Source organism: Pyxicephalus adspersus, chromosome 10 (assembly GCF_032062135.1).
Source record: "Pyxicephalus adspersus chromosome 10, UCB_Pads_2.0, whole genome shotgun sequence".
In the NCBI taxonomy this organism is placed as follows: Eukaryota; Metazoa; Chordata; class Amphibia; order Anura; family Pyxicephalidae; genus Pyxicephalus; species Pyxicephalus adspersus.
This window is the reverse complement of record NC_092867.1, coordinates 32121295-32147098: the sequence shown is the minus strand read 5'-3', so window position 1 is coordinate 32147098 and position 25804 is coordinate 32121295. Positions and strand designations below refer to the sequence as shown.

The window sequence follows — 25804 nt, the reverse complement described above, 5'->3', positions numbered from 1 at the left end:
AATGTGGGTAACAACTCTTGGTAACAAGTTCTACCCCATGAAAAAGACAAAGACAATATTGATGCTGCCCAAAGTCTGATAAATGCACATAGTTGCTTACTGGATTTCAATCATCACTATACAACAGGACTTGAGAGAGGGAGACCAGCTCTCTCAGCCAGCCAGGTTCTGCAGAAGTGCAGATGTTCTGACATAAGAGCTGATCAATGACTAAACAGTGATTTATCTGCTGCTTTTTCATATATCAATCAACAGGTTAGGGGGTATAGCATTGACCTATCTGTGCTACTGAAGTGGAGAGCAGCATTATCTGGCTGGAGTGCCGGGAGCAATGTTTCTCTACCAGGGTTCCTCCAGAGATTGCTAGGGGGTTCCTTGAGCAATGAGCAGTTTGTGCCTCAGGTCAGTTTAAGTGACACCTATGATTATTTTGACAATCTGTAAGGGGGATGTTCTTCCCGATGATCTGCAATATAAGAGGCATTCTTCCCACTGACCACCAAACTAATATACTGTGAGCTGTATATAAAGTAATTATTGAAGGGGTTCCTTGAAGACCTGAAAATTATTTGAAGTTTTTCATGGTAAAAAGTTTAAGAGGGACTTTCAAATCTTATTCCAGGACTCTTGTTTAAGCCTCTTGCTTGGAGTTTGGCTTTAATAAGCTGTGTAGGTCTTGTTGAAAGTTTCAGAGGGTATTCAGTGAAACAAATGTGGAGTTTACTTTTCCAAGTGAATTGATCTCTAATGTTCGAACTCCGTTCTGAAGCTCCTGGCCTCATTAATTATGAAATACAACTGGTAAATATTTTACACCTTACCCTTATATCAGTTTACATTGTACATTGTGAGTCACGGGGGTTCTGTTTTGCCTTTTTTATTGAGTCGGTATATGGATTGGCTATTACTGCTTGGAAATAAACACAATAAGGGTGTATATAACACTGTATAATATGTGATATATGGATACTTTACACAGCCCACATTAAATATATTTTAGAAAAGGCCTGGTGAATATTATCTCTGAATAATTAGGATCTCCCAGTTAGAGATTCAGCAATATCATTTCTGGATAGTATTATGGTATTTTTGAAGCAAATAAATATAATGCATGCTTACATGTGTGGTCAGTGAGTGAGCAATCCATGAGTGTTTATTTTTATTAGCAGCAATTCCAGCAGTTTGAGGATCATTTATCAACCATCAGACTTTTATAAATTGGAGATAAAGGCATAGTAGTCCATCATGTCTGGCCTTGTTGATTTTTTTATTGTTCCTTTTTTGTCTGAGCAAAGGTCAGTGTTTGTCCCAAGCTTGTTTATATCTAGCTACTATTGATTGACTTCGTACTGTTTTTTAATAAAAAGTTAGGTTAGAACAAAAAGTTAGTTTGAGTTCATAACTGTTCATAACTCTGTGTAATATATATATATATATATATATATATTCATCAGTAAACATGTATTTTCTGCCTGTTTCTATTTACTACACTGAGCTGTGCATGTCCAGTTCAGGTCAATGTACAAAATCAGCATATGTTGAGATGCGTGAACTCCACCAATCAAGGTGCCCGAAGATCCTGAACTGGAAGAAGACCAGTCAAAGATGAGGGAGCTCATAAACGCTGCATCAATGGAGATAAATTAATTATAGTTCTGCTTTAATGTATTTCATGGTTATATTTCTGTTTTAATCTATTTAAATTTGTTTTTTGAACATTCAAGGCTCATTTTTCAATTACCAGCTTCAGTAGTTACTCACTTTATTCTATCCAGTTGCTAAAGGCTCAGACACAGCAGCTATTTATACTTGCATATGTATCTAGCCACAGCAGAAACTCTTCTGCTATAAATCTGCAAATAATCAAGATTTGTAACGGCTAAAGATCACAGATACAAAGTTGCTGGTGTGACATGACAATGCAGATCACCAGCAAGAGTAATACCAAGGTAAGACAATCACTTCTCTACGCAGGAAGCTGTAGGAAAGCATGATACCAGTGTTGGAGTGCAATCTCACAGGAAGAAGTGACAACATAAGGTAAGTGGTCTCTTGGAATGGCCGTAGGACTTATTTCCATTTGGCCATTGTTTTATATGGTTTTAGTTAATATATATTCAATGTTGTCCTGCAGCACAAGGTGACATTTGGTTGTGCTGTAATGATATAAGCCTTCTGGACACAAACTGCCCACTCTCCTATCGAAGGCTCAGATCTGCGATTGGAGAGTGGGCAAGTTGTTGCATTATGATGACGCCCAGCTCCCTGTGCATGCGTGGTGCGGAGCAGGTAAATTTAGTGGTCAGTGGGTCCGAAAAGGTTGGCGACCACTGTCCCACACCACTTCACTACATAGTTCTGTAGCATAGTTCTGTAGAATTTAGCCAGAAATATTTAAAGATAAGTGGACCAAAAATAAGGATGAATTGATTATAATTTGTAAAAGAAGAAGCTTACTGTTTTTCCTTTCTGGCCTATAAGTGCAGTACAATACAGTACAGTGTGCTCTGACTCCCATCAGCCAACTGGAAATTGTACATTTGTTACAACTTCTGAACAGCATGTAAATATTTGCATATTGAACCAAGGTTTTAGGCATTCTTGAAGAACATGTGGAGTGCACTTTTCATATCTGCGTCAGTTTCCCAAACCAGTTCTAAGGATGGGTTTACTGTCATCAGAGTAATTACTGCTTGATGCTCACTAAATACCTAGTGAAACCTTCTAAATTTTGGATTAGTCACAGAAACAGGTGGAGAGGGTACATCTTCCAATGGAAAAACCTGTGACAGAAGCCCAAGAGAGATGAGATATTCCCTCGCTTTGGAGGGATCTGCTCTTATTTTCTGCTGTTCTTCTGGCACAAAAAGTAAATTTAACCTCCCCTATTGATGCACTATCCACTCTTAAGTGTTTCAGTAGTCAGTGAAAGTTAGATGCTCTTTTAGGTCTCATTCACACTGGAATGTGCTTACTGGTGTGCATTCTAAATGCTTTGTTTAAATATGTGGTTGTTTGGTTTTTCTTTTTTAAACTATATGTAAATCCAAAATATGTTTCTGCAGCGCACTTCATGGAAACTTGGTATGAACAGAAGCAATACGACATGATGCATATTACCTTGTTGTTATATTGGACTGCTCTGGGAAACAGTGCTGTTGATGGGAAAAAGCCCTAGCTAGTGTTTAAGAGCCAAAATTAAACAATGTTTGTTTGTATGAGCCCTAAAAACTTTGGGAGAGGTTTTAAAAGAAAAATTACACTAAGTCCCAGACACAGAAATAAGACAGACTTTAGAGGTACTGTCCAAACATTCAGATGGCTGTAATGGCTTGATCCAGAACAAAAGGAGAAGCTGCTTAAGGTAGATACACTATATTTGTAATGGCTGATCAGAGGGTCTAAAACTGAATTACAGATGAAAAATGCATCCTAGGTGACACAGTTGAAATTTTTTACTTGAGTTATTTCAGATATAACTAGCACTTTGGTAAAAACAGCTCATACTGAAGGTGTATGGTTACTAAAATCCTAATTATATGCTGCTACAATCTACTATCCATGCTACATACCTAATAAGCAACAGCTGCATCTATTGTCTGTGGCTTTTTGAGCACAAAGATCAGTTGTCTTTTTTTCCCTTTAAAGGTTTGAATCATCTAATTTAAAGCTGTGGTGTGATGGCACATAGAAAACTTTTAAATGTGATAAATTAGTTTTCCTGTGCTTTATTCTTTACAAAATTTAGCCTATTATTTCTTTAGATGTTGACAATTTATATGTTCTTAGAATCGCATTTAGCCCTGTAGTTAAGATTTAAAGTATACTATAGCCAAATCTTTTATTGTTTTAGTTCTGAATAGATTATGGAATGGTTAAAACCCCTTTAATTTTTTTTTTTTGTGGCGTGTGTCCCATAGGGGAATGGGAAACCTCTTAGACAGTTGTGTCCCCATTGAAATTTTTTTCCCAGTTTACTTGGTGTTGTAGCTGCTCAAAATTGAGCATTTATTGCCCATTATTTTTTGTCCTGGTCTCAATACTGGAGGATTCCACCTCTATACAGGTAGTCCCTGGGTTACATACGAGTTAGGGACTGAATGTTTGTTTTTAAGTTGAATTTGTGTATAAGTCGGAACAGGTACATTACTTTAATAAATGTTTATCTCAACATAATATTAGGCAGCATGGTGTCAGTTACTGTATAAAATCCTCACTGAGTTAGTCACAAACAAAGCAAAAAAAAAAATCTTTATAGAGCCTAGACATTCTGTGACAAGCTGTGCTTTGATATGCAAAACAAAACAACTGCATATTTTATCTTGGTCATTAAAGAGTTACAAGAGGCTTTAGAAAGAGCTCACCCCCTAAGATCACTCACAAACTCAGCTCTGTTTAGCAAAAGATTTCTTCAAGTTTCTTCTGCAAGTCACGCAAACTGCCCCTCCCCCCTTCAACCCTCTGTTCTGCACACAGCGAGCAGGGGATGCCCGGTTCGTATCTAGGAGGCGTCCGTATGTCGGATGTCCTTAACCCAGGGACTACTGTAGTTAGGTTGGGAAAGTTGTTTAATGCTAATGTTGCAGGAGGATTCCACTTCTATAGTTAGGTTGGGCAAGTTGTATAATTCTAACGTTACTAGAGGATTCCACCTCTGTAGTTGGGTTAGGAGGATTGGATAACACAGGATTCCACCACTATAGTTGAGTTGGGAAATGTGTATAATGCTAATGTTAGTGGACGATTTTACCTCTATAGTTGGGTTGAGATGGTTGGGAAGGTTGTATAGTGCTGGGGTTTTACTTCTAGGGAAGTGATAGGTAAATCAATATTCAGTGTTAATTCTTCTGGAGGTTTCCTTGTTTCCCTAGTGATCTGATTTAGGCTATACAGATATAAAGGGTTCTTTGTACTTTGTAAAAGGTCTGCACTATAAAAGTAATATATATATAAATATTATGATAATATGATAAAAAATTAAATGATAAACATTTAATAAACAATGTTCTGGATTTCCCATGTCACATGTACCTTATCATCATCACAACCTTTGATGTGAGTGTTGACTACAGTTGACCTGGTAATGTGAGTATTAACTGTTTTTCCATTACAACTGGCTCTATGTACTTTGTAAAGTGCTGCATTTTCTGTTGCCAATACATCATTACAGCAAATATAATATATAATAGATATTAGTTATTAGATATTTTTACTGATTTTTCCATGTTCTTCTTCTTACAACAATATCTATCTTACTTTAGGCCTTAGCACTTCTATTATGTAGAAGATAAGAAGTCGTACAGGGCTCTTGTACCTCATCAAAATCAGCATATTATTATGTCAGTTCTTGCTTCAGGAGGCTCCAGAATTCTTTGGCAGATCAAAAAACTCAATTATCAATATATCTTAATAAATTCTTATCTGTATCCTTTCCTTTGGCATACTTTTCCTTTATTGTAATATGTCTCAGTGCCAAGTTAAAAAGCTGGCATCTGTAATGTACCACTATTTCTAAGCATTTTTTCTGGCAATTTAAAAACCATGCTTAGCTTTTTACTCTTTAAGCTTGGCCATTGCCTCGATCTCTAGCATTATAAGAGCAGTTTTTTATATGTTGCACTGAATGTTTTCATCTGCCCTCTTTCATTAGGTGGCATGCTTCGGTCAAGCCTAATAAACCTGCTTTTACACTTCCACTTTATAGCTGTGATGGTATGAGCACTGCAAGCTTTTTAGGTGATGACCCTTTGATCTTAAATGATTGTGCCTTTTTCAATAAAACTGCTGCAGAGGAAGTTAAAAGAAATAGAGACAAACATCTGAACACATTACTGAAAAGCATATGTTTGCTAATCTACCTGTCAAAGATTTATCATTTTCATTAGACATTCTTGAGATGCACGCACCTTTACTGGTCAACAAGAATACTATAGCATCTCTGATTCCTGCATCAGCTTAACGGCTTTTAATTCAGCTTCTTGCTGCACTGGAGAATGGTGATTATGCTGATACCTTGTTCGTTGAGGAGGCCAGAAAGGGAGAGGTAGCATAGCAAGTTTAAATCAAGTGACTGGTTATATGAAAATACAAATCCTTTGGCAACTTTTAGGCAGATGTAGAATACAGAAACTAATGCAGCTCTGTATTCAATAGTTTCTTTTAGTTTCTCTATGAAGTGGTAGTAAACCCAAAATAAATTGTGAGCTTGCAAGTTCTTTATTACAGAAAGGACCGGCTATGTCTCTTGGTGGCAACATCTTCACCCAGTCGTTTTCTGGGTTAGGGATATACGGCATAATTGGTAAGCCCAGAACAACCTATCTTGTACATGAGCATGGGGATTCATTCCCTACCAGCAGCCAGGTATGCTGGGATTGCACTTTGTATATTATAGAGAAGATTGTGAATAAGCAGGTAAGAGACATAGCATGCCCTCCTCTATATGCAATGTATCTGTATATTTATCTGAAGTGCAGTTCTATTCTTACATTCTATCATAGGGCAACATTTTAGTCTTTTTTAAAATTAGGGAAGGATTAAATCATCTGCCAAATTTTTTTTCATTATGTGTCCCTGCTAGTGAGAGCTGCCACTCTTTTATATAGAATAATAAGCTTTCCTGTCCTTTTTAATGTTAGCTAAACAACAATTATTTTTGGTTTATTGGTTTCCATTTTCATTGTGGTTTGGTCATAACATTTTATCTGAAGTGTCTACAAACATCAATTGCCAAATGTTGGAAACCATTATAAGTTTACATTACACCTAAAAATTCTTGTTTCAATTCTTGTTTCAAGGTCTTGTTAAAACAGGTATTTAAAGTGCATGGCTGTAACCAGAGAAAGACTGGGCATAGGAAGTCCTAGGCCACTGGACAGTATTACTATGGTATATTAGACTGGTGGCCCTAAATTCAGACACTGGCACATAAATTAAACTAAGACCTAAAGGTATGATCTATGGTTGGAATTATTCCGGCCACAGTTAAGACCTGTCATTACAACATGTAGCAAAGGGAAGTCTTCCGGTATCTTCATTTTTGGTTCAATTGACCAACTACCACCCTCAACTTCAAGGGTAGCTGATGCTGAAAAATATACTGGAAAACATAACAATGTTTAAGCAGATTAAATTTACTGTTGCCGATTGATTGTTTTCTAATTATCTTCACCTCAATACTACAGGTCTAACATTATACTCTTCCAGCCCACAACTCCCCTGAGGAAGCCAATATGGCGAAACCCTTTGGGAATTAGGGACCTCACTCTTTAGGGTATACATCGCTAGATCCAGTCTGTCCAGAGGACATACCAAGACCACTTTTCTCTTCTTTTTTACTACGTTATCAGTATCTGTCTGGATATACAAGGAGCCAACCAAAACCCCACCTCCTTGCATGAACTGAATGCAAGAAAGAAGGGGATATGGTAGTCTTGTATTTGTTCCCACTTTCACTCATTGTTGTTTATATTGTTGTATTATACCCTATTTTGAATATAATCAGCACAAAAAGACCCCTCTTTCTCGCAAAGGGAAGTCTTCTGGCATCTTCATTTTTGGCCTATTTGACCTATTGCCAAGGTTGCAAAGGTAGCTGATGCTGAAAAATAGGAATGTAAACAACAGTACAGTTGTAACCAATTTGTCTTAAAGAAACACCCATTTTAATCATGACTACCAATAACATTGGCACCATAGCACACGTTAAACGGTACACTTTCTCAGAAATGCGTCCTTATCATGCAATAGCCAAAAAGTATTCAGTCCTCCTCTGGTCCTAATCCGCCACTATGTACTCCCCCCCAAACACAGTCTTTTCTGATCTGAAATATTATAATCTTGCCTTCCATGGATCTAACCAATGCATGGATGGTGGTTAGATGGATCTCAAGTATGCATTGCCAGTACAGCTCTGATATCAGAGCACCAGGAAAGCATCTATAATGAAACCAAATAGCAGGATCCTAAGATGAAAATTACCCTAGACCTTTCAGTAAGTATAAAGAATTTTTGTTACATTAAAGGATAAAACAAAGCTTTCTAAATAAACAATGTACCCAGTAATTTGCCTTATACTCATAAAAGAAGTAATTTGAACGCTTTCAGCTTTGTAATGTAAATGTTTTACAATACTTTATGTATATGACTAACTCTGTCTTGATATCAGATGTTTACTCCCTGTGACTTGCCAAAGATTCATCTCCTTGGCTGCCACAGTCAATATTCGGCTAACTTTATCACTCTCTACCTCTTGATTCATTTGGAAGTCCTGCTGCAACAACGTTGCACCATTTATATTACTCTTTCGGAGTTAGTGGAGACACAGACGTAATCAAACACATAGGTACCCAGCCAAAACTAAAATATCCAATATCTTTGTAGCTGGTCTGTAGTGATGCATTAGCACATTTAAGACTTGTTCTCAGAATTATAGGAGTCTGGACAAGTCTTAAAAATATTGCAGATCATAACACAAGCCAACTGAATCTCAAGGGCTGCAACTATCTGTTTCTGATGCCATGGTTTACTTATAATTAAAGATCTATTGCATATTTATTTCAGGGTTATCCTTTTCTATTTCTAATTTGCAAGAAAAGTATATTGCTAGCATCAGTAGTTTTTGTTGCTGATCTGTAGTGAGTGAAAACTATTCTAGGCCAAGCATAGAAACAATCTTTACATTAAGCAAATTACTTCATGGCCTATCTATGCAGTTGGCACCCGTGATAAAGAACACCTGATCTTGTAACTATACCCTCATTGTGACAACAGTACCAGGGTGCTTGCCAAGTATAGTAGAGGAACCCATTTTATGTTACACAGATGACCAGTACTTTACATGTATATCATAAAAGCAATAAACCATTTACAGACTGTAAAACAAGGAAACATTCATGACTTTTGTTATGTACTATATATCTGTCAGCAGGGAATGTTATACGTGATGATTTCATTCTCTGAATATGTTGCTGTTGGACAGTAAAAAAGGTAAGTACTAACAAGTCTCTGTGGCTGTTTGCCCAGGACCATTAAAGGAAAAGGTGGTAGAGGGAAAACCACATGGGACCATGTTTGCAGTTCTTTAAAGTTTAATCTTGTGTGAATGTTCTTTGAGTCTCTCTGAGTGATTTGAGGTTCACCTATGTCAAGAAGACATGGATTTATGTGAAGGTATGACAAATAGGCTGGGGAATAAAAATATACAGTAAATATCTACAAAACATGCACATTTCCTCATGTTATATCCCTTTAAATGGCCTGCAGGTATAAAAAAAAAAAAAAACTTATTGAGCTACCAGAAATGTAATTCACTCCTATGTGGTGCTATGGTCTGATAACACATTCCATGTGTGTGATGTCATCCCTGTCACATTGTCTTTTGCTAAAGCCTCTACTGTTCTATTTTGGTTATCACATAGACACTAAGGCTACGTACACAGGTGTAATAATTGTTGTTGGAAATAAGCCATTAAAGACTAATCGTTCTATAATTGTTAACAAAAAAAAGTGCACAACGATAGGCCAACAACTCCGATGAACGAGGAATGTTGTTGGAAATGAACGACCGTACGATCATTCGCTATCTATAGTGTGTGTGGTCGTGCAGTGATTCTGGATGGTTCTGCGCATGTGCCCCGAACGAACGCTCGTTGCAACATACAACAGCCCAATAACTGTGTACATATATTTAAATGTATATAAACATATACATATATACTTTCTCCTGTACGTGTCACTTCCTGCATCGTTCAAACGATCACATCTAGTGTTTGTACATTATTGGTGGAACGCATTTTTTGTTAAGTAAGATCTTACACTTGTTTTTTTACAAATTGGGTGTGGAATCCATAAATGACCCCAGTTTTTTGCTATCGAATCCAGTTTTTATGATACAGGGTACCCTCCATTTTTTGTCAAAAAACATACAAATTTTACAGGTTTTTTTGGGAAGTTAGAAAGATGGCTATGCAGAAAAGGCACCTTGATGCTCATATTGCAACCAAGCATTTTGTAGCTCTCCAAGAGTTTCTGGACAATTTCTGTGTAATTATTTTCTCGTGTGTTTCCAAGAAAGTCCTTGACAATGGCTTTGAATGATAACCAAGCATAGTTTTCGACTTCTGACATTGTCCTGATGAAATGTTCATCTTTGATTAGCTGACGAATCTGGACTAATAAACACACTGGCCTTTATTTTTTCAAATGACAGGCTAGGAAATGCCAAAATGAGGTACTAGAAACAGTCTTCTTCAGATGACAAAGCTTTAACGAACTGCTTCATCAGACCCAGTTTCATGTGCAGAGGCGGGAATATAATATTCTTTCTATCAACAAGTGGCTCATGTAGAATGTTTGGATCACCTGGTTTTAGGGCAGATCTTGGAGGCCAATTCCTTTCCACCCAATGCCTCTCACAAGCTCTGCTATCCCACATGCACAGATAACAGGGATACTTGGTGTATGCGCGTTGCTGACCAAGAGGGAAGCATACCATTTTAGGGTCAACACAAATGAGCCAATTGTGTTGGTGATATTGCAACAACTCGATGACTCTCTTTATGTCTGCATATTCTTCACAAAGAGAAACTGAATGGCCACTCCACTTGGAACTGACCCAAATATATTGCCTTTGTGAGCTCCGCTTTGAGCTATTGATGAATAGTCGCCATTCAGTTGAGGCATATATTGGAATTCCCAATTCCTCCATTAAACCAAGTATGTTATGGCAATACACAAAGCCACTGTCAGTTCTACAGTACTGCAGTAATGCAATTTCAATGGTTCGAAAGTACGATACCTTTGTTCCTTTTTTAAGTAAGTTTTTCCCAGGCAGTCTTGATGCTAGGAGTACTGAAGCCTTATTCGATAGTCCCAAATCACGTGCCAAATCACTCAACTCATGCTGATCAAATCCCTTGGCAACAGAGTTCTCTTCAACTTCAAACTCTTCATCATTGTTGTCACCTAGTTCATCACCATAATCATGTTCTTCAAGAGGGAGTAGTGTAACGAAAACTTTCACAGGGATTTCATCTGAATGAGCCACTGGGCGTATAGCCAATGGTAGACTAGGATAGACCTGGCTCTCGCCAAACCATAGATATACCAAATGGCATCAGGGTTGTTTAGGCACTTACGGCGAGAAACAGCAGAGCCAGACATGATCTGAAAGAAAAGAAATACGTTTGTAAGTAGAAAAATGAATTTGGCTTATTCACTACGTAGAGCAGTGCACAACCTCTGACCACATTGTCTTGCGTGTAAATGAATAGCCTATACAAATCCACACTACAGTAATCCCATTAATAAAAGCGGTAGAGAAAAAACCTGATGTGATAGAAGAAAACTAACTGCATTTTCAGAATTAGCATACCTATTTTAGTGTAAATAAGCTTAAAAATTTAAGTCAACAAAAATTTTGTTTAAAATTGTTCCCCAGTGTTATCTTTCAATGATCATATCTTTACAGGATGTACAGAATTGAGCACTATACGATCGTGAATAATCGTGGATCTGACGTTGGTCGTTAATTCTCGACAAATATTGCATGTGTGTACATAGCCTAACCATTCTGTAATTCCAAGATACCAACTGAGAGAGCAATTTTGATTTCCTCACTTCGAATAGAAGGTACGCACAAGACACAGAACAGCTCTAAATTTAGCACATAATCAACAGCCAATATTACCAAACAGATATACCAAAACTTATTCAAGGAAACTTCTATTTCTTTGCAGATAACATACCCACTCTTTACTTCGTTTGTTAAAATGTTTGGGTATATAAACTTTACAGAGACTTTGCAAGCTTTCTTTACACATGAATCTCTTTTTACATAAAGTTGGACCTGACTCTCAAAGTAACAGGCAGTCTTGTGATTTTAGTGTATTTAGTATCTGTGGCAGAGAAGGAAGTCCTGGTCATATGATGTACACCCAAAGTACTCACTGGAACCATTTGGATGTTTGTTTTGGATGCACCTCATACATCCAAGGTGTTCTCAAGTAGTTAACTATTAAGTGCACCTTGTGCTCCAATTTCCAAATGCTAAAATCACTCAACTCATGCTGATCAAATCCCTTGGGAACCCTCTTCCCTTGAGTCCTCTTCAACTCCAAACTCTTCATCATTGTTGTCACCTAGTTCATCACCATAATCATGTTCTTCAAGAGAGAGTAGTGTAACGAAAACTTGCACAGGGATTTCATCTGAATGAGCCACTGGGCGTATAGCCGATGGTAGACTAGGATACTCTATGTTACATTTATTTTTCTTGTTATATCCTGCAGTTTTCTCTATACAAAAGTAACAGTCACTAAAATTATCCCCTGGCTCTCGCCAAACCATAGGTATACCAAATGGCATCAGGGTTGTTTAGGCACTTACGTCGAGAAACAGCAGAGCCAGACATAATCTGAAAGAAAAGAAATACGTTTGTAAGTGATTTTTTTTTTAATGAGAAGCCAATTGAATATCATGATTAAAATTAACACAATAAATCCTATTTTACTGGCTGTGCAAGACCCAGCTTGGAGGTGCATAAATGTTTGCACATGCACGGTAGTAAAGTACTTTGGATTTTCCAACTACACATAATTTACTGTCCTAGTGGTGTTCTGTGGTATTCTCTGGTATGACTGCTCTCTTAACATACATAAAGTATTACACAAGTTGTGACCATCATCAGTGTAAAATATTACCAGTGTCATCTCCTAGACATGGCCCTTGTGGTACACTCTGCAATGCAAAGCATCAAGCAGATATCAGTCATGGCAATGTGAGCAGAGGCATCCCTAGTCTGTTAACAGTCCATCATTGTTTCTGTGGAATGTAGAGCAGGTTGTGAATGTCTGATGCTGGGGAAGATAAATCTGTAGGTTATGTTATATTAAATACATTTCCTTTTATGCAGAAGCAGTTTGAGCCCTATGATTCAGCATGAGATTATCCTTCCTTCAGTTCTTCTGGTTGTATAAAAAATGAGCTGCAGTGTTGTACATTTGCTTCTGACTGTTTATATAAAAATGTCTTTCCAGAGCACAACTTGGCATGGAGCTGTGTGAAGTTCTCTCAGTCCATGTATGGTCCGGTTCTGCCGCAACATGTAACGCTGTTGTTGCTTTAGACTTGGAGTCTTCCCTGAACTACTTGATTAAGATCCTTAACCCTAAAAGACAAACATGTTAATCATGCAGTGACCAGATGTGATTTGTTTTCACGCTATAAGCTTGTCTATTTATTCTTTATTGAAGAGGAAATCTCCCTAAAATTCTTTTCCTTTTTAAACAGGGCAGGAGATAGCCAGATCCCTTGACAGGTTTTAATTGTTATCCCTGTCGGAAGAATACCCTTCCTTTTTTGTCCCAATGGTGTGTACAAAATGTGAAGGTACTTCCCAATGGGGACTTTGACTGCAATTAAAACCTCACAATGGTTCTTACGGGCTAGCCCCTTTTAGCCGACACACCGCCCAGCACTTTTCAGTAGCCACCCAGCTGTTTTTGGGTAGTTACTGAAGATTAGGGTCACAATACCCGCCACCACAATTTCTTCCCACCTGGCTTAAAAAAATGCCTGGGTTCAACACTGTACACATAACACTTCTGTATCTAATATCTACCTTAAGGGAATTTTCTGTTAAAGTTATTTTGAAATCAGGGGGATTTGTATAGAGGACTGCAAAACAATGCAACAACATGGATAAACAGTCTTTGTTATATGGGATGTGTCAAAAGAAATTCATAAAGGCTACCATTGCCAACCCATCTGGAGAGAGAAGTCCTGATATATTTCTGATACTTATTAACAGATTACTTGTACTGGGTCTAACTTAAAATACAGACGTTAGATACAAGTTGCTAACTAGCATTATAGGAAGTAGCAGTTACAACCGACATACTTTGCTCATGATAGTGGCATTTTAAAGCAGAACTCATTTTTGAACATGGGTATCAAAAATGAATAGCCAAGTCATTTTTTAGCTGCATTTTTAACGCATCTGTTCTTAGTCCAGGCTGCAATGAACTTGCCTTCATCCAGGGACTGGACAGTGAAGGAGAAGCAACAAAGCTTTTTTTTTGTCAATGTGTGTTCTCCTTCTATCAGCACATGTTGGTTATTACTGTTTTTTCCTCTTTTACTTTGCTTTGTTGTAAAGCAAGTGGCCAATGCCAAGTCAGATTCAGATTTCTTCCATTGCTTGCATTTAGAAAAAAAATAAAGATTCTATATATACGAGAGTGTATACTCATAGAGTAAAGGACTACAGAACTGCATTCATTTTGTTCGTTTAGAGCTGCCTCAAGTTAGGCTTCATAGAAGTGCTACCCATATCTGCTGCACTTCATATAAGGGAAGTTTGGTGTACAATATCATCAGATATATTGATGGTAGGGCCATTCTAATACGGCTAGGCTGAATTAGGTCAATGCAAATAGTAGCAATATATATAAAACATATAATACAGTAAGTTAGTTTACTAATAGTTTTTACTATCACCCTTTATTTATGATTATTTTATATTTATTTAATAAGTATGAAGTTAGATGGGGTACTGAGAGGTGTTGTCAGACTCTCTGCATCCCAAATAACCAGAAACCATTTGATGTTTTATTGCAAGTTGTTTACTCATACAGCCTTTAAGCACATTTTCAATCAGACGTCCTTCTGCCTTTGTAGAGCATTTTAGGCTTAGGTTTGGCTAACAAATGATGTAAAATGGTGGGCTTGATGCATAAGTGTTGAAGGCTGCATGCTTTCTGAGCAACAAACCTTGGTCTTTGAAAAATCAAACACAGCTTCCCTATATTTAAGTTTGATGTGAACAGTAAAGTTTATTCTGGTGAGCATGCTGATACGCTATTAACAATAAATAACATTTATTGCTTCAGCATGATAAAACCTTGTACAGTACAGCTATTAGTGCAATTGGAATTTCATAACTATGTGATAGTATTTCCATAACTGAAAGAAATGTGTTGTATTTTTCACCGAGGTTATATCTGACAGAAGGTGTGAGGCTTTGGATTATGGATGGTATATAGGTGTCATCTAGGCTTCTCACATTATTGCGGTGAGGGTCACCAGGGTTTATGGTTATATAGACAAAACAAACATTTTCTCAGATCTGTTTTGAATCCTGGAGACTTTGTAGAGCTTTGAGTAGCATAAAACCTTAATTCATAGTTCTCTTCCTTTTTAGTAGCTAGACCATATTACTTGTCCTGTTTTTCTATCGGCCATTTAACAGCAGATCAGGAACTACCTGTTCTGTGATTTCTTTTTCTAGGATGAAACCTTGACTGAAACCTTGCATTGCTGGTATAGAGTATGATGATTTCAGTGTGTGCTACTGATCTTTGTAAACACAATTAAAGTTGAGGAGCAAAGCTCCCCATTGTCTTTATTTTTTTGTAGTGAGGCTGGAGAGGATACACTTTCATCAGTGAAGCTTGCTGATCCAACCAACGTGTAATGGATTACTTCAAAGTCATTTGGTATTTGCTGCCAAATGTTTTCAACCCTGGACTAGATGCATTCCAGGTATGCTGGATCACCCAGCTTTACTGATGAAAGTGTATTCTCTCCAGCTTTGGAAAACTTTAATAAACCAGGCCCATTGAAACAGAACAGTGGTTATTTAAATCAACTTTTTCTTGGGTCTAATCATTGTCTGCAGCTATAGGTATACTATCCCTGTTTCCCTGGGGTAGGGAAATAAAAGACCTTTTAACTTGCCATTGAGATTCACAAAAACAGGATAGTCAGTATTCTCCCCAGATATTGTATATAGCTGGGAAGAAGTTGTAGGCAGGTGGTGCCCCCTGTATTGGGACCCAAACTCTTAGTAACCATCCAAAAACAGCCGGGTGGTTACTGAAAAGTGCCGGGTGGTGCACCCAGCTGAAAGGGGCTTAGGTGCACCACTAAACCCATAAGATTTTTTATTTTTTGTCCCTGAGGCTATCCATGCAGACCCATCCGAAGTTTACAGCTCAAATTATTCCAATTCACATACAGGTATTGCAGGCTATTTAGCCCTTATTCATGCAAGGTAGAGAAGATTTATGTCAGTTATCTAAAAAAAAAAATTACAACCTTTGGTTTTTGTTTTTTTATTTTAACAAAGTGTGCCACTCCTAGAGAGAGTGGGTAAGTTGAGAATGAGTTTTATTCTGTGACATTTCAATGACGGGATTGTATGGATGTGGTTAGGGCTCCAGCCATCTACATGTGTTTTACGTGTTAATGGCTGTTCTCACCACTTTCTGCACTTAAGAACAAGTAAGGATTACTTCAGATCAGCAGCTTTGTATAACTAAATGTAGTTAAGATGTTAACTTAATTCAACAGTAAATGCGTAAATTACATATTTAGCACACATCCTGCCAAAGGAATGAGTGCAGTAAAACCACAAAATGTAATAATGTTGTGCCTTTTATAATGATAACAGCACTGGTCTCATGTGATGGACTTGCATTGCCTGTTTCCATTTCAAAGAAATATTTATTTATTGGCAAACACTGTTTTATTTTTGTAGTCTGAATATTTTGTACTATGAAAATGTTATGTTATATTTTAGCAGTCATTACACTGCGTTCATTTCTTTAGTTAAAGTTGTAAAAAATAAAACATCAAAAGAAGACCTTTTATGGTGTAATGAATGCTGACATTTGGGCCAGGACTTGGTGACATAGCTATGTAAAGAAACTTTTGCCTATTTCTTTTTAGTATAATGCATGACATCTCTATATTTAGTGATCTAACCCTCAAACAAAATTGCTCCTACCAGTAACACTGAGTACATTACATAGTCCTAGCAATACAATTTGTTGTTGCTTATATTACTAATAATAATAATAATAATATAGATCAATTATAATCTTTAGTACATTTTAAATTCTGCATTGCAGCACTGACATTAGGAAGCTGATGTAGTGGAGGATTTAGCATTCCCGCTGCACTGAAGGTCAAATGCATTGCTTTAAGGGCTGTTCACAATGATGTGTGGTTGCAGTAAAATGCATGAAAATGTGTTTAGGTGGAAATCTCTTTTGTTTTTCATTCTGATTGTTTCACAGCTATTCAATGCAATTTAGACTGTTTTAAATAGAAATCAAAATAGCCATTTACACATACACATAATCATTACCATGCGTAATGTAATGTGCAGTGTAGTTGGTGAGGGAATATACATGGTAAATACATGTTGGGTTACCTTTCAGAACAAACTAAACTCACATATAAATGTACACTTCTTTTAAAAGATTGGGAAGGTACATGCTATGCCTTTCATAAAGAAACATGGTTACCTTTTTGTCTACAATCTTCTATGTGTTATACATGTGCAGATCAGTTTGTATTCTTATCATATCCTAGTACTGGAATGAGTGAACTCCATTGTTCATATGTAGGAATTGCTTAGATCCCACCCAGACAATTGGTATGGTTGAAGATACTGGGCCTGATTTGTTTAAACTCTCCAAAGCTGGGGAGGATACACTTTCTACGGTAAAGCTGGGTGATCCAGCAAACCTGGCATGGATTTCTTAAAAGTCATTTGCTATTTGTTAGCAAATGTTTTGATTCCTGGACCAATTCCATTCCAGGTTTGCTGAATCACCCAGCTTCACTGATAAAAGTGTATCCTCTCCAGCCTTGGAGTGCTCTAATAAATCAGGATCACTGAGTCTAGCAAAGAATTCGGCAATGTTGTTGCAGCTAAGGAGGGGAGTTAAACGTGCACAGGGACCATGGGACCACAACCCACATAATCTAAATATTTCCTTTTACTAGTTTGGGATACAATGTTGAAGGGCTAAAACCTCAGTTACATTTTTTATTCTTGTTGTAGTTCCCATCTTTCCAAATAAAAATCCACATATTTAGTGCAGAAACTACAAGCTTTTGTTTGCCTTGAAAGGCTTGTGCCTTTGAGATTTTGTCAATGAGTTTTCCAGTCTCTTTTCACTTACCATATAGAGAAATACAGCAAGTGCCAACACTAAAAAGGCTTTGAGTGTTCAGAGCAGGAAGAGTGTCTGCTAGTGCTGCTATATTGATCTGCTTGTTCTGAACAGTGTAAATAATATTATATATTTATAAAGTCTCTCTTTGTGTTCACAGAGGACTTAAATGAGGTTGAAAAAAGGACAGACAAAATGTCTTATAACATAATGACCAGCTGTCTCACACCTTCTTTTTCCATGTGCAGTTTTAAACTGTTGTATATTGCAATTTATGGATAGGGTGTAAAGCCTCTCAGACACCAAAAAAAAAGAATTCACTAACTGGAATAATAAATTAGCAAAAAGCTTTATTTATCTACCTTGACCTTGTGTCCTGAGCTTCTTACTTACAGAGTGCAGGGTGGGAAGGCCCTCTTTCAGATGACCACATCTTGGTAACATGGACACCTCCCATTGGCTCTTTATTGGTGTGGTCATCATGGGAACTAGCCATCTTTATTGGCATGATAACAATACAGCAAGGGGCAGCAGAAAAACCAGTCAATAATTGGTCCAGTTTTATGCTTTTCACTAGAGGCAGTCGAATGTAGTAAGAAACTTTGATGGATATGTACAGTATGAGGTGGCTGGAAAAATTGGGGAGTTGTTTGCCCTTTGATACATTTTTAATACCCTTTACTTTTAGTGAAATAGTCCCATTTTTTATGCCCTATGATGGGGTACATTAATGTTAGCCAAACCCTTCATCATGGGTGTACTCTTGTATTGCGAAGGAAAAGAAGGGGTGGCCAGACCAGGTTTGTTAAATTACAGAGAGCACTGCTCTGTATGGGCAATACTTGGACGTCATTATTACAAATGCCATGGCAAACAAGCAGAGAACTGACCAAAAATGTTGGTTTACACTTTCTAAGCCTTTCTGGAGTCTTCATGTTCACATGCATATGGTGATACAGTGGGTATATAAAAATAAGAGAGAAGTAAAAATACTATTTATAGGAGAATTCCCTGAAGGTGACTCCTGCCTAGAGGAATTATGCCATGATATCTCCAAAATACAGCAGAAAGATTTTATTTTCCCATTCTATTCCTCTTTATGTGCTTTATTTAGCGCTCTGATTTACTCTATTGCGCTCTCGTTCTTGATTACTTTTTTAAGCACAGCTAAATGCGGCCTCATCCCGCTGTATGTAGGAAAGCTTACTAAAAATATAAGTACCGGTATTCATGGAATAATTAGAGCTACATTTCATGGGATAACAATTGGGTCTAGCAGAACAAAGACAAGTAATATATTTTGTCTTTGAGGCTGTTGGGCTTAAATTGTAGTATATTAAATTAGAAGCATTTTCTTTTATTGCTGAGAGTTTTTTTTTCACAGTGCATTTTTAAAAATTAAAAAAGAAGGCTTTTTGGTAATATAATGCCATTTAACACTGGGTTGGATTTAGGAATCTGCAAGAAAAGGAAATAAATAATCTGAATGCTTGATCAGCAGATCAGCACATCTTTTTTTTATTATTATATTTCTATGATGCTCACCAGTCATCTTGTCAATGTCCTATCACTATTTCTGTCCCTGACATCTACTAACAAATACAGTACAGAATATCTCGAGCAAACAGCAATAGAAAGCTGACTTGTATTTTAGTTTGACTTAAAAAAAAAAAGTCTGTCCTTGTATTGGAGATCTAGTACATGTCTGGTAAAACCATTGTCACTTTGGTAATAAGTAAGGAAAAAATCTGAACTGCACAAATAAACCAACAGGCATTCCAATTCTTCTCCAGTCTAGTCAAAGTTATTGGCCATTTCTGACATTCTGAGGACCTTTTCTGCTGGCTGTTATGACAACAGCGCCTTCAGTACTTCTACTACAAAAAGTCAATGTTGGGAAAGTCCTACAGACATCAGATAGACGTCAGGTCACTGTCACTGGAAACAATCTTTTGTGTTAATTTGCAGTGATGAATGAATGAGAGCTGTAACACAGTGCTGTTCTGATCATTGCAAAGTGGAGGATGTGTGTGGCACCCTGCTGTCCTCTCCTCTATAGGACTAAACAGCAGCCGTTCCTGATTAGTTGTTCATTAATCTTTCGTGATGGATTGATGAAAGACATTGGAGTACCACTGTACATGTCAGATATGCATCTATTATATGGCGTGGGTACATAGCTTTAGTAAAGTCATGAGTCTGTATCCCCATTCTTTGGAGATTTCATGGTTGGTGGCTCGTAGTTAGTGGCTAGACATATTGAGTCCAGAGGGTGATTGAGACAGCCGAGTAACTAGTATTTCCATAATCAGTCCTCCTTCTTTGCCTTAATCTGTTTTCTTGTAAATAAATAATCATATCAACATGTTTTAAAAATGTTGTTGTAATGCATTGTGTTGTAATGCAAACTACATGTGAATTGGTGTTTTATTCACCTATTACATAGCAGGCTTTGCTTCCTGCTGATTCTACAATCTCACAGTTATTGTGTGACTGGTTGAAAATAAGAGAGAAAATAAGTGCCTTATCAAGTGATACTGCCGCAATGAGCTAAATTTTTATATTTTTTATATAAATATGAGATTCGTCATTTTGGAAAGTGAGTTTTGATTCATGTAAAGTGATATTTTTATGATGTACAAATTTTAAGATGGCCCATATTACAAAGGCTACATTTTTTTTTAAAAATCCATCGTTATTTATTAAGAGCCAGGACTCAGTGGGTTAAAACATAAACTGAAATCTTTAGCAGACTTTACAGGAACAAATGTATCACACATATGGCTCTTTATGCCTCTTTTGAAACTGCATTGAAATTGTATAATGTGTTAAGCATGGCTACATTGAGGGCTCTAATATCCTTCTAACGAAGTGAAACATTTCTCTGGATCCCTGCCTAGGTTTGGCAGAAATGTACTGGGCGCTGGTTTGCTCATGCATAGGCTATCATGCACCGATTATTCAGAGAAATTAGCCGCTTACTCTGTATGTCAGATGCAATGAGATTTTAATATTGTAAAGTAAATTGACTTTTATGTTATGTTATCAAGGGCAGGAGCTCTTTGTTACCTTAGCTAACCTTGTGTAGCATCATTATGTTTGAAGGAGAGGAAGTCTTTATAGCGCTCTGGCATGTATTAAAACAATGCATGGAAAAGTGCTGCAGTTGGACCATTGCTTAAGGAAATCTGTTCATTAAGAAAGCACAGCAATGCACTTTACAAATGTGCATAGTGCTATTTTTATTATTAGAGGAACAACATTTAAAAAAATGCTAGGCGGAGAGTACATCCGTACATCATGTGTCACATGAACTGTCAAAGGTGGCCAAGAGGTTTCCATGATTGGATGAAACATTGTACTTGTTACATTGTGTTTTGTGAAATAACGGGATCTACAAAAATATCTAACTTTGCTGGACACCACACCACCCAAATTGTTCTTAAATTGCAGTCTGGGCACTAACATTGCACTATACAACAGCCAGCAAATGGTGATATATGACTCCCTAAAAATGTAAGCTTATCCCCCACAAGATATTAAAAACATTATGGCTTCTCCTAAGCACACTAACCATCAGAATAAACCACCATGAGCACTGCCAATTTCATTTAAACCCCCAGAAGGGTCTGAATGCTTGCAAAGTACAGAAGCTGCAGCTTTTATCTTCTTTTACAAAGTAAATGACTCTATATTGATTTCAGCTCTCATTAAAATAATACTTGACAATCCTGCCATAAAGGTTGTTCAGGCGTTTGTATCAATGTAAGACAACAGTTTACTCACTGAACACTACAAGTGGCTGTGCCCACACACATTGCTTAAACATGGTCTTTGTATCCATGTCTTCTATGTTACATATGATTGCTGATGACTTCTCTCATGTTAATAGGGATAATAGGTACCAGCTGCCATGCACAAGAAACTGTGACTTCTGCTTCTTGTTACAGGAGATTCTAAGTGTAACATGATTATTTTGAGTAAGTGACTTCTGTTCTGTTACAAGACAATGTGATGACCACTGTCATTGTTCTAGTAAATTCCAATCAGCTCCATTCTATACCCTGGGTTACTTCTACCTTCTGGAGAAATGTTGTGTGAAAACAGAAGGACTGGTAGACATCAAAAGGCTGCTGTTTTATTGAAGGGCCACATGAAAATGGTTCTTTGGCATAGTGTAGGTTGGACTAATATTCAGAAATGCCTACAGAAGACTTGGATGTTTCTTTAATATTGTTATTTGTTTAGTGCTCAATATATGTATGCTTAGATTTAATTTTCAAGTTTCACTCCAATAGGGACACCTAAGAAACAAAAACACATTTTTGGTAAAGTGGTTAGGTTAATATTTTAACAATGTTTTATTGATAATTGTCTTGTTCTGTCCTGAGGATAACTGTAGTACTTTTTCTGCCACTAGATGCCCTCAGTCTGATGGCCAGCACCATACAACTGGCTTTTTCTGAGCCCAGGGTATCCTAGATTCATTCCAGCCCGTGAATGGGCAGTGAAAGGAGCACCACAGTGATAAGCCCATCTGTCCCTCACGTTTCTATTTCTTCTTATCACTATGCTATTTCAGGTAGTTTCACTTTATGCTTAAAAAGACATTTAATCATGCATTATTGTTTACAGATCTGCATGCATAAATGTATTTTATATCTTCCTGAAACTCTACTGAGAACTGGGCTACAGTTATGCTTTAAAAGATTCTAAAATGTTGTGAAGGTCCAAACCACAAGTATTCTTTACAACTGCAAGCAAGCTTAGGATAAGAAGAGCTGGGCCAGCGCCTCTGTACCCAAAGCATTTGTCCCTAAGCCAATTCCTTCCAGCACGTCAGCATAGATATTTCTCAGAAGGCAGCTGCAAAAGTTCTCACTCTTACATGAGACTTGATTTGTCTCTCTGCAAGATTTGCCTGATTAAAGAGCAGAAAATATGGTTTATCCTCCTTGAAACAAGACTATGAATTATTTCTGTGCAGATATATAGAACATTTCCAGATACCTGACCTCCCTGTTAGTATTTAGAAGTGCTTGTTATGCCTGCGGTCTTCAAGAGACTTTATGATGTGTGTGGGCCACTGAAATGTATAAAGAAAAGTGTGTGGGCCATAGATGATGTTTTTCTCTGAATACTTAGTGACTCATTTTAATATTTGCATTGAGCGCCATACGACTTAAAGCACTTCACTGTCCCAACGTCAGTGCAAAGTGTTTTTGTGACATCTGAAAAGGTCTCAGATCAAACAAACTCTGTACAAGGAAATTACCTGGCATTAAAATCCCTATAAACTTTGTGTATTTCACATCCATGCCTTGTAATAGACGAAATAAAAGTAATTACTCCCGTGTTTTATAACAGTTTGATGTATATGGCCTTATAGGAAACACATATATTACATTGTACTTTGTGAAATAACAGGATCCAAAAAAAAAAAACAACTTCCCCAAGCAAAGAATTTCATAATAAATGTACATGTGATAAGCTGGACCTAATGCCATTCTTGTCAAGCTTTTAAATCAGAATGTCTGTTTAAACTGTTATGGATATGCAGGCTTTTTCTTCTTAATGGAGCCGTTATTGGTTTTAAACAACAATTTTGTATGAAATGACACTCTGGGTATAATGTTTAAATACATTTCCAGCCATATAAACAAGTTAAAAGAAATAGATATGGATCCTGCTGTATAGATACTGCTGATAGATGTTTTTTTGCCTTTTTGGCTCCTGTGATGGCTTCAGCAAGCTGCTTGGCCATTTTTGTGTCATGTAGTTGGTGTAAAGGCTGGAGAAAGGAATCTCACCATTAACAGTTTACACATGATCCCAAGTACAAGTGATATCCTTGGGTGTTCATAAACTAGAAAAGTATAAAAGTATCAACTTTCTTTCGTCAAGCTGGGTGGCACAGTCACTTTAAACCTTGGCCTCCAATCCCACCCCATTGCAGATTTATTTTTGTAGTCGTTTGGATTGATAATGCCTCTTTGGTAGCAAGTCATCCACCTGGAACAAGTATGAATAAAGGAAAGTCAGTGCTTATGGGCCTGATTTATTAAAGCTCTCAAAGGCTGGAGAAGATACGCCTTTATTTGTGAAGCTGGGTGATCCAGCAAACCTGGAATAGATTTTTTCAATGTCATTTGCTAGCAAAACGTTTTGACTCCTGGACCACATTCATCCCAGGTTTGCTGGATCACCCAGCTTTACTGATGAAAGTGTATCCTCTCCAGCCTTGGAGAGCTTTATTAAACCAATTCCTATCATATTTGTACCAGGTTGAAATATTGAAGCAACGGGCCAGTTGACAGTCAGACAGCTAGTATTTTCAGAAGTATAGGTAGAAGTACAATACTGTATGTTTTTGTTTTCTCCCATGGCAGGTTTCCTTTAACAAAAACAATTTTATTATTGAAAAAACTGGTGACAAAATGTGTTTGAGGTGCATAAATCAAAATCATTGATGCGTTCTAATGGCAGAAGGTAAAAAAAGAATACCATTATATAAGCATGCTTATTTTTTTCACTTGGTTGCTTTGACTATTAAGTGTATTTTTGAATAGTATTACTGTTCCTCTGTAAGCCTACACCATGCATCCGACTGATTTTTAAAATGCCATTTTATGGCGTACTATTATAAATAATGATTAAAGTGGTGGAATGTGTTTACTGTTCAGCTCTATGCAGCCCCTGTTTATCACAGTTCATTTTATGTCATTTTTTAGCATTTCATTCATTCATTCATCTGTTTTCCTTTTAGGACATATTGCTGAGAATTGTTAATGGACACCATCGACATCAATCACTTGCTTGCATCAACTTCCTAACATAAGGTAAAAACTATAATTAGTAACTGAAATTTAAAATAATTAACATAATTTCAGTGGAATGAACAAGTAATGCCATTTGGATGCTTTGAACCTTTTTCTCAAATATATTCATTCTTATGCAAAGCTTTGTAAGAGCCTGTACAACAGGGATGTCAAACTCTGTGTCAAAATCTGGCCCGCTTTTTGACATGCTTTTTTTTTACCCCCAAAGGAATCCTAAATATGAATTGCAGCTGGCCCGCAGCTGCATTGAAATAGCGCCGCTACTACAATTCCTGGCATCACTTGCGTCTTTAGACCGGCGGCCTCTCTGCCTATGCGTGGCCCCTCATTGGACTGCTTTATAGGCGCAAGTAATGCCTGGAATTGTAGTAGCAGCATCACCCGCGTCTATAGACCAGCGGCCTCTCTGCCTATGCGTGCCGCGCATTGGACTGTTTTCTTGAGGCAGGGAATTGTAGTAGTTCAGTTCAGTATTTCATTTTCAAGTTTGCCTTGTGACTTTGTCTAAGTTTTTAATTTTGGCCCACTGTGTGTTTGAGTTTGACATCCCTGTTGTAGAAAATCATATGTATGTTCAATTGTTTATTTTGAGAAATGTAACAAAAGGCTAAACTGTGAAAAAGTCTTTACACATCAAACCTGATATTTACATTTTCATAAAATGCATTTACATGTGCGTTTGCCAAATCAAGCAACATTCCCAAACACTCAGCAACATCTGTTTCTGCGGGACATGGTGGCTAAGGTACAGTTTACTCACAATTTATAATGCAGATGTGCCTACATTCAACAAATGTCTTAGTATGAACTCCATTCTGAAGTGAGGAATCTGCTTTTTATAGGTTGTTTTAAAATGTATTTGCGCTGCATAGAATGGCAAGACATGAAGTGGTCCCTGAGCAGTATATGTTTCCCTGTGGCTCCAACATGCTACTCAATTATTTCAAAGGGTTGTGGTGGTCAGTTGACAGTCAGCCGGGTGTAAGGTTTTTACTGCAC

General features: G+C 37.3%; 1 protein-coding gene across 1 annotated transcript in view; it reads left to right on the top strand.

Moving 5' to 3' along the window:
• Positions 1-25804, top strand: part of SORBS1 (sorbin and SH3 domain containing 1) — a 223109-nt gene that overhangs the window by 5699 nt on the left and 191606 nt on the right. Inside the window, exon 2 of the mRNA XM_072425107.1 lies at positions 24733-24805. The gene's annotated coding sequence lies outside the window, so the exon portion shown is untranslated. The remainder of the gene's footprint in view (positions 1-24732; positions 24806-25804) is intronic.